The sequence below is a fragment of the Pleurodeles waltl genome, chromosome 2_2, assembly GCF_031143425.1.
Source record: "Pleurodeles waltl isolate 20211129_DDA chromosome 2_2, aPleWal1.hap1.20221129, whole genome shotgun sequence".
Lineage (NCBI taxonomy): Eukaryota > Metazoa > Chordata > Amphibia > Caudata > Salamandridae > Pleurodeles > Pleurodeles waltl.
Genome location: NC_090439.1, coordinates 729,080,751 through 729,088,535, shown reverse-complemented (window position 1 = coordinate 729,088,535; position 7,785 = coordinate 729,080,751).

Sequence of the window (7,785 nt, the reverse complement as noted above, 5' to 3'; positions counted from 1 at the left end):
AGGTTACGAAAAGCAAAATCAAGTGTCTATGATGTTCACACTGATGTCGATGAAGTCCTGGACTCTAAAGATTTTGATTGTGGACAAATTGTTCTTCAGGTGGGGAGGAATGGAGGCCCTCTTGATTTTATTTTAGTGGAAGGAATGCAGACACAAGTTTTGTTTGATTCTGGGGCTAAGATCACCATTGTCTCCAGTGATTTTTTCTTTCGTTGTCTGAAAGGTAATGTCACTCTTGTTAAACCTGACATCAAACCATGTGCTTATGGGAGTGAAGTAATTCAACTATATGGATACTTCATAGGTCTAATTGAATACAAAGGCTGTTTTACGTCTGGTAAGATTTACGTGTCTAAAAAGGGTGACAGTATCATTAGCTGGTGGCATCAAAAGGACCTTGGAGTCATGTTGGATCCCAATAGTGTTGATCCTATTATAGTGAAAGACATCTCCCATGCTGAGTCTGTGTCACATCGGGACTCTGATTTCAATTTGCAACAAGCCTTGTCTCAAGGGTTTCCGGGTGTTTTCAGAAATGAGTTGGGTTACTTAAAAGATTATCGGCATGACAATAAACTTGTTCCAGATTCTGTTCCTTTCTGTAGTAAAGTTAGAGATGTTCCGATTAATGTCAGAGAAGAGATGCTAAATGAACTGAATAAGCTAAAGTCACAAGGCGTTATTGAGGAGGTTGAAAGCACTGTTTGGTTGGCCCCGGTAGTTACAGCTAGGAAATCCAATGGTTCACTCAGGTTATGTGTTGACCTCAGACAGTTGAACAAATGTATGGTTGTAGATAGGTACCCATTGACTAATATTGGCCAATTACTAATGATGATAGGAGATGCTAGGGTATTTAGCACTATCGATCTGGCTTCAGATTATCATCAAATCCAACTTACTGAAGCTTCTATGGATCTCACAGCCTTCATAACACCATTTGGCACATTTAGGTATACCAGACTTCCGTTTGGTTTAATCTCGGTGGCGTCTGTATTCCAGAGGGTTATAGAGAGGATCCTGAGAGGTTTAGAAGGGGCTTTTGTATACCAGGATGATGTTCTTGTTTATGGGAGAGATCATGCCGAACATGATGTTAGAGTCAGACAAGTGTTAAGGAGAGTAAGTGATCACAATTTAACAGTCAAATTGGAGAAGTGCAAATTTGGTACCAAGACTATTGACTACTTAGGCCACACATTAACAGGTGAGGGTGTTGTCCCCAAAGCTGATCTTGTTAACACAATTCAGGTGATGGTGTCCCCTTCCACAAAAGAAGAGCTCATGAGGTTTATGGGAATGGTTGAATATTACCATAAATTTGTTAAGAATTTTGCAGAGATCACCAATAATATGAGAGGCCTTTTAAGAAAAGGAGTTGATTTCGTATGGAGTGAGGTGTGTGAAAAGGAACTTAATTTGATCAAGGAGAAATTATCTTTGGCTCCCTGTCTCAGAAATTTTGATCCAAAAAAGAATTCCATTATCCAGCCTTAAAGGGTTTGGAGCTGTATTACAACAGGGTGGTTGTGGGCCCCAGAATACCATAATGTTTTTGTCGAGGAGTCTCGAAGGTGCTGAAAACAAGTATTCAGTGATAGAAATAGAAGCGTTAGCTGTACATTGGGCCATCAAGAAATTGAGAAATTTGTTGTGGGGATCCACGTTTATTGTTAGAACGGATCATAAACCTTTGTGTGAGGTTTGGATTCCATTTTCTCTAGAATCTCCAGGTGGGTGGTTGATCTCCAAGAATTCAATTTTGAAGTGAAATACATTCCTGGTGTTGAGAATGTGATAGCAGACACCTTAGCCAGATTAGTTTCTGAAAACACCTCAGTTTCTTTTGATGATGGAGTATGTGAGGAAGGAATAGATTTTGTTTGTGAGATCAATCAAGCTGTGATTTTGGAGGAGAAATGGCACCATGAATTGGATGGTGATTCTACACTACAGGGTGAAATTAATCTCATTATATCTGGATGGAAACACAAACACCAAGGTGGAGACAAGTGTAAGGAGTTTTGGCTTATAAAAGACCAGTTAGCGACCAGAGATGGGTTACTGTTACGGGGTACAAGACTAGTACCTCCAACCAAACTAAGAAAAGAGCTACTGGATTTAGCTCATGAGGGACACTCTGGGATCTCTAAGACGAAAGAGAGATTGAGATCTAGTTACTGGTGGCCTGGTATGGATATCCAAGTTGAACATCTGGTGAGGGAATGTGTACAATGTTCAGAGAGTAAGAAAAGTATTAAACTGAGAGTCCAACCCCTGGTGTTGAGAAATCGGCCTAAAAAGCCGTGTTGGGATGTTGCCTTGGATATACTTGGTCCTGTACATGGATGTGGTCAGGAAATGTATATCATTGTTGTAATTGACATGTTTTCTCGTTGGCCAGAAATTAATTTCTCTAAAGGTATTGAGACTCAATGTGTGATAAGTTTTCTCAAAGATCTATTTCTAAGGGAGGGTTTACCTGAAACTCTTCTTACAGATAATGGAGTTCAACTTGTTTCCAGGGAGATGGAGGACTTTCTTCAGCTGTGTGGGATCAATCACAAAAAATGTGCTTTGTACTATCCAGAAGCCAATGGTATGGTTTAGAGGTTCAATAGGACTGTGAAGGAGACCATAGCACTAGCCAAGAATTACAACAAGAACTGGAAAGATGAGGTCATTAAGAGAGTTGGAATATATAGACTGACGCCACATACGACAACTGGGGTATCTCAATTTGTTTTGTTTCGCGGAAGGTGTCCTAACACTGTTCTAGAACCAGGTTGGGTGAACAAATTTTTGGATAATGGGGTTCACCTTAATAAAAATATCTATAGAAAAGAGAGAGAACTATCCAAAGTGAGGAAAAGCAAAGTCCATTTTGATCGTAATCATGCAGTCAAGGTGACCAAAGTGAAAGTTGGGGATTTGGTTGTGATAAAACACCCTGGTCTGTCTATTGGTGGGAGTAGGTTATCCAAACCATTGAGAGTCAATAAGATATTTACCAATGCTGTCATAACCTGTGATCATGAGTGTGGAATCTTAATAGAGTTGTTCTATATAAGGGCGGAGTGGTACAGGAAAATCAAATGATCACGAAGACTCGACCAAGGTTGAAGGCAATCCTGGAGACAGAGAGTTGGAAGATAAAACTTTGCTGAGGAAGTCCTCTAGGAAAACGCAGAGTCCTGCCTATCTTAAAGACTATGTGTAACCTACGTATTTCAAACATTTTCTTTTTTGTGTGGCACTTTAGTTTTTTATTTTCCCCTTTGTTTTCTCACAAGTTATTCTGTACATTTTACTGTGTTGTTTTATGGTTGTTGTAAGGGGAGGGGTGTGTTGTATTCTAGAAAAGATAGGTTCTAGAATGATTGAGGGTGAAGTTTGAACGGGAGATGTTGAGAGGCACCACCATCTGTCAGGACCGGCTGTAAAGTCTTCTGTCAAGTGGTTGGGCCGCTTTATGAGGAACCTGAAACTTATAAATAAAAGAGTTTACAGAAGAACCTGCTGTTTACCTCCCATGACCTACTTGTAACAGCGTCACATAGAATGAGCTATTGCAGCCTACCATGCACCATGGAGCATCGTATTTTAAATACGGTGCACACACGGTGGTGGTAGGGGGCGCTAAGGGGCACAGGGAAAGTGGTGCTGTTCTCGGTGACTCCCCACTTTCCGTAAATCTGCACTTCAATTCCATATTATCCAAGATGAGAGTAAATCAGCTAACATGATTAATACCGCTAGATGGCGCCAGAATCTATACCTGTTGTCCTTTGATTGCAGGACCTTAAAAAACATAATAAGCTTAGAAACAGGACCTATGACGGGCCCTGGTTCCATTTGTTACTAGAGTGCTCCAACCTTTTTCGACATGCCTGATCCTGAGCTCATGTCTGGTGCCCTGTATTGGAGAGTCTGTGTTCCTGGTGGTCAGTGACCGGGCCCTGCCCACTTTGTGTTCACTGTGACCAAGGCACTGTTCCCACGCTCAGAGGCCACTGTTTGTCGCTCTCATGTATGAGTATTGGGGGCTCTAATTCTCAGTGTTGTCTGGGCCGTGCACCCCTTGTTCTGCACTCTGTGGTGCTCTGGTTTCTGAGGTTCTACCCCCCTTCTCCCATTATCTGCTCCCCTGTGCTCCGCGTCGAGGGGTGGCACCCTCAGCTCTCTCCTCTTGCGCGCAGCATCCGGTGGTCCGAGCCCCATCAGCTCGGTGTCTAAGGGTGTTGCGCCCCCGTGCTCACTGCACCCACCCCTTCACCCCGTGCTCCGCGTCTATGGCCCTGCGGCCCCGTGCTCAGCCTCCGCTCCCTGCCACCGCCGCTAATTGTAAACGCCAGGAGTTTTATTGCCCTCGGCGGTGGGCGTGCGTGGATGGAGGGTACCATTAAAAGCTGACCGGGGGAGGTGGGGCGGGGCTGCTTTTTGAAGTCCACGAGCACTTAAGCACACTACGCACATCCACCGGGGAACAGTAGTTTGTGAAATGCACCAAGGTAACATTTTATTCTATCAGTGCTAAAAAGGGCAGCGCTCCGGGGTGCCAGACGCAAAGAAACATTACCCCACATCAACATTAACACTCCCCAGGTACCGAGAGAGCGGACGTCACTCCAGCACTCCGGTGCAGTGAATGGGAGGTAACGCCGCCACCGAACGGCTGCGATGTGTGCGCGCACGCCTCCGCCAGTCAGCGCTACGAAACCCTCCTGTGTGGAGCTTGCGCTACACTGGAGATCAATTATGTAAAGGCCGCGCTTACCCCCTCGCCTGCTTTTCGAAAGTCTACATCTTCGGATAAGAAGGAGCTCTCTCGGAGAACGGGTGTGCTGAGCGGAGAGGCCAAACCGCGGAGAATGGGAAACTGCAGACATGACGACGCATTCCTCAGGAATGGGATACAATCCTTGGGTTAATTTTAAGAAATCGGTAAAAAAAAATGTGTAGAATATGTCCCTTAGACCAATGGCCAAAAAAGTTCATCAAACTGCCCTCCTTGTATTTTCAATAAAAATGTTGTCACTCCCACGCTACATTGGGTTGCGCTATACAGTGGTTCCTGGTGCAATAGATTGGGCAGGGGTGTGGTGAGACGCTGTGGGCCAGGTTGTGAGTGCCCCGAATATTGTGATCTCTCAGAAAATACCGGTTTCCGCTGCGGTCGCAATTGTAAGTGCTGCAGTGTCCGGTAAGCACCGGCATCTAGATGCTGTTCCCCAGAATCGACAAAAAAGAATAACTCTGAATGAGTGTTATTTATCGCAGGAGGAGCTAAGCCGGTCAGTAGTGAGAGTGCTGCCTTTGGAGACAGAAAAACAACATGCTGTTCTCCTCTACCCAGCTCCCAGGGCATGAATGTGGCTTTCTGCCATGTTGGATCTAGCAGGGCCAGGTTTATAATGGGAATAGTGGGACTGCAAGTTCCAGCATGCCTTGCACCACTGGCTGGAATACTGCAGATCACCCTCATCATGGCCCGAAAACGCTCATGGCTAGAAGTCTCTGAACTATACACACGGCCACCGGAAGAAGGGTAATTGTGTGATTGAACTGTGGATTTACCATACTGACTACGTATTCCACCATCTGCTGCGCAATTTGCAAATTTTAACAAAAAGTATGTTTGTAGTTCAAATGGATTAATCCCTGCGGACACAGTGCTACCTCACCCGGACACTACAAAAAATAAATAATAAATAATTAGCACCTATTTTGAGTTCTGGGGAATAACATGCGGATTTCGGTGCCCACTCGACTGGTCACCTTCCAACTATTAACTTGCAGTCGGGCTTTAGAAGAAGTGACGCTTTTGCCCTGATAGTGTAAAACAATCCCATCAATGGACTGCGAGGGCGGATTTTGTCTGCAATAGAACAGAAAACCCTCAGTACGTAAATGCAATTAAAGCAGCGAGAAATTATTCAGAATCACTACTCACACATTCATTTTTACATCTCTGTCAGCAAATAGCATTTTTTTTTTTAAAAAGCAATCAGACTTCAGCAGACTCGCAAACATGGAACAGCACGTTTTAAGGTGCAATCCCTGATTAAAAGCGGTATTTCAGGGTGCAGGCCACCCCTCAAACTGAAGACAGCTTTTACAACGTCATTCGGACAAGGGGAATAAATGAGTCCCCCCTTTTTATCACAACAAGTGTGTGCGTACAGGACATCCTTTTACAACGTTGTGCGTGTTTCACACAATCTATGTATCTCTGCGGGGGCTGAATACATCTGTGATTACCGTGTTCCAGGTCTTGTCTCTGTCCGGTGTGAGAGACAACTACGGGTTGCTGGACAATACAGTCTGGAGTATGATTTGTTGAATGTGTGCATGTTTTCTTTCCATAGCACCAGAATCTCTTTGTGGTAATGTCAAATTATCTAATCTAAACAATAATGGTAATTCCTGCTACCTTAAAGACGTAGTCAAATACACAATATTTAAGAAAGTTGTCAATGTTATTTGCCTTGATCATTTTAATGGCTGCGTCATCAGGTTGCAGTGCATATTTTCCGGCATATCTAAATCTGATTTATTAGTTAGACTTTTTCATATTTTGGATACGAATTCGAACAGGAGCCCGCGTAAAACCGACCTCCAGGATATCAAAGCCTTTAAAGTGTATTTTAAAACAACGAAAGATTCACGGGCCAGGCGAATTGAGTAAATTGAAGATTAATATTTAGTTGCTAAAAAAAAAAAAAAACATAAGTAGTTCTTTGATCCCATACAGGGGTGTTTTCCAAATATAGATCAACGCCGGTACGAAACAAGCCGATATCCGGCATCGAAACCGTCAATTTCGGGTTCTCGGAAGCCCCCCACCCTGGAGGGTCAGCACGCACCTAAATAAGCGTGGCTTCCGTTTGTGCAGCAGGTGCAGTGGTACCGGGGCCTCTGCACCCAACTGAAGGGACACGTGGTCGAGCCCGGGCTCCCATCCCCAGCAAGCACCCAGGGGCGGCATTTAGGGGTCTCAACTGCGCCGCCTGCTTGCCCCTTGCGACCCCTGACACAGATCAGTGTCTGTATTACAGGGCAGCTCATCCATAGCTGGTCCTTGTGGGTGTCTGTTCGGGCGCCATTCTCCTTGCCTTCTATCTAGTGTCTATTACAGGAATAGTGAAAAGAATTATATGTTTCATTATTATTGTAATAGAAATGGAGTACAATTAGCTGGAATAGTACTTTCCCTGACAGATGAGGTAAGTAAAACAATGCTTTAAATGTATGTTGTGTGTGTTTGCAGGTGACAGTGTTTTATGTGACAGGGTGTGAACATGTGTGCATGTGAAAGTGAAGGTCAAAGGGTGCATGATTCCACTTCTGCTACCCTTGGATTTTGGTAAACCGTAAGTGTTATTTAAGGCATTAAATAGTTTGAAAACCACTGTTGTGCAGTAACCTGGCGCTTTAACGCGGAGCGGTGGGCTTCCTCAAGGCACCGCTTGTTGCACAATAACAGTATCGTTCGTTGACTCGAATGAAGAGCGCGATTAAGAGTCGAACCTGCGACCTGCAGCGCCAACCCAGCGGCGAGAAGCTGCCTCAGTGAGCTGCACTGGGCTGCGACTTCTGTCCTGCGCGCCTGCTCGTGGGTAACAAGGAAGCTCGCATTCTTAGGGCCCCCTGATGGTAGGGCAGGCACGGTCACACAGCGGGGATCGGACTGAAGCTGGCTGCTGCGGGGTGTGCTCAGTGAAAGTGACTGTGTAAACCCCTGGGGGAGGCTCCTCACCTCCAGCTGGTAGGCACCGGGCAGGG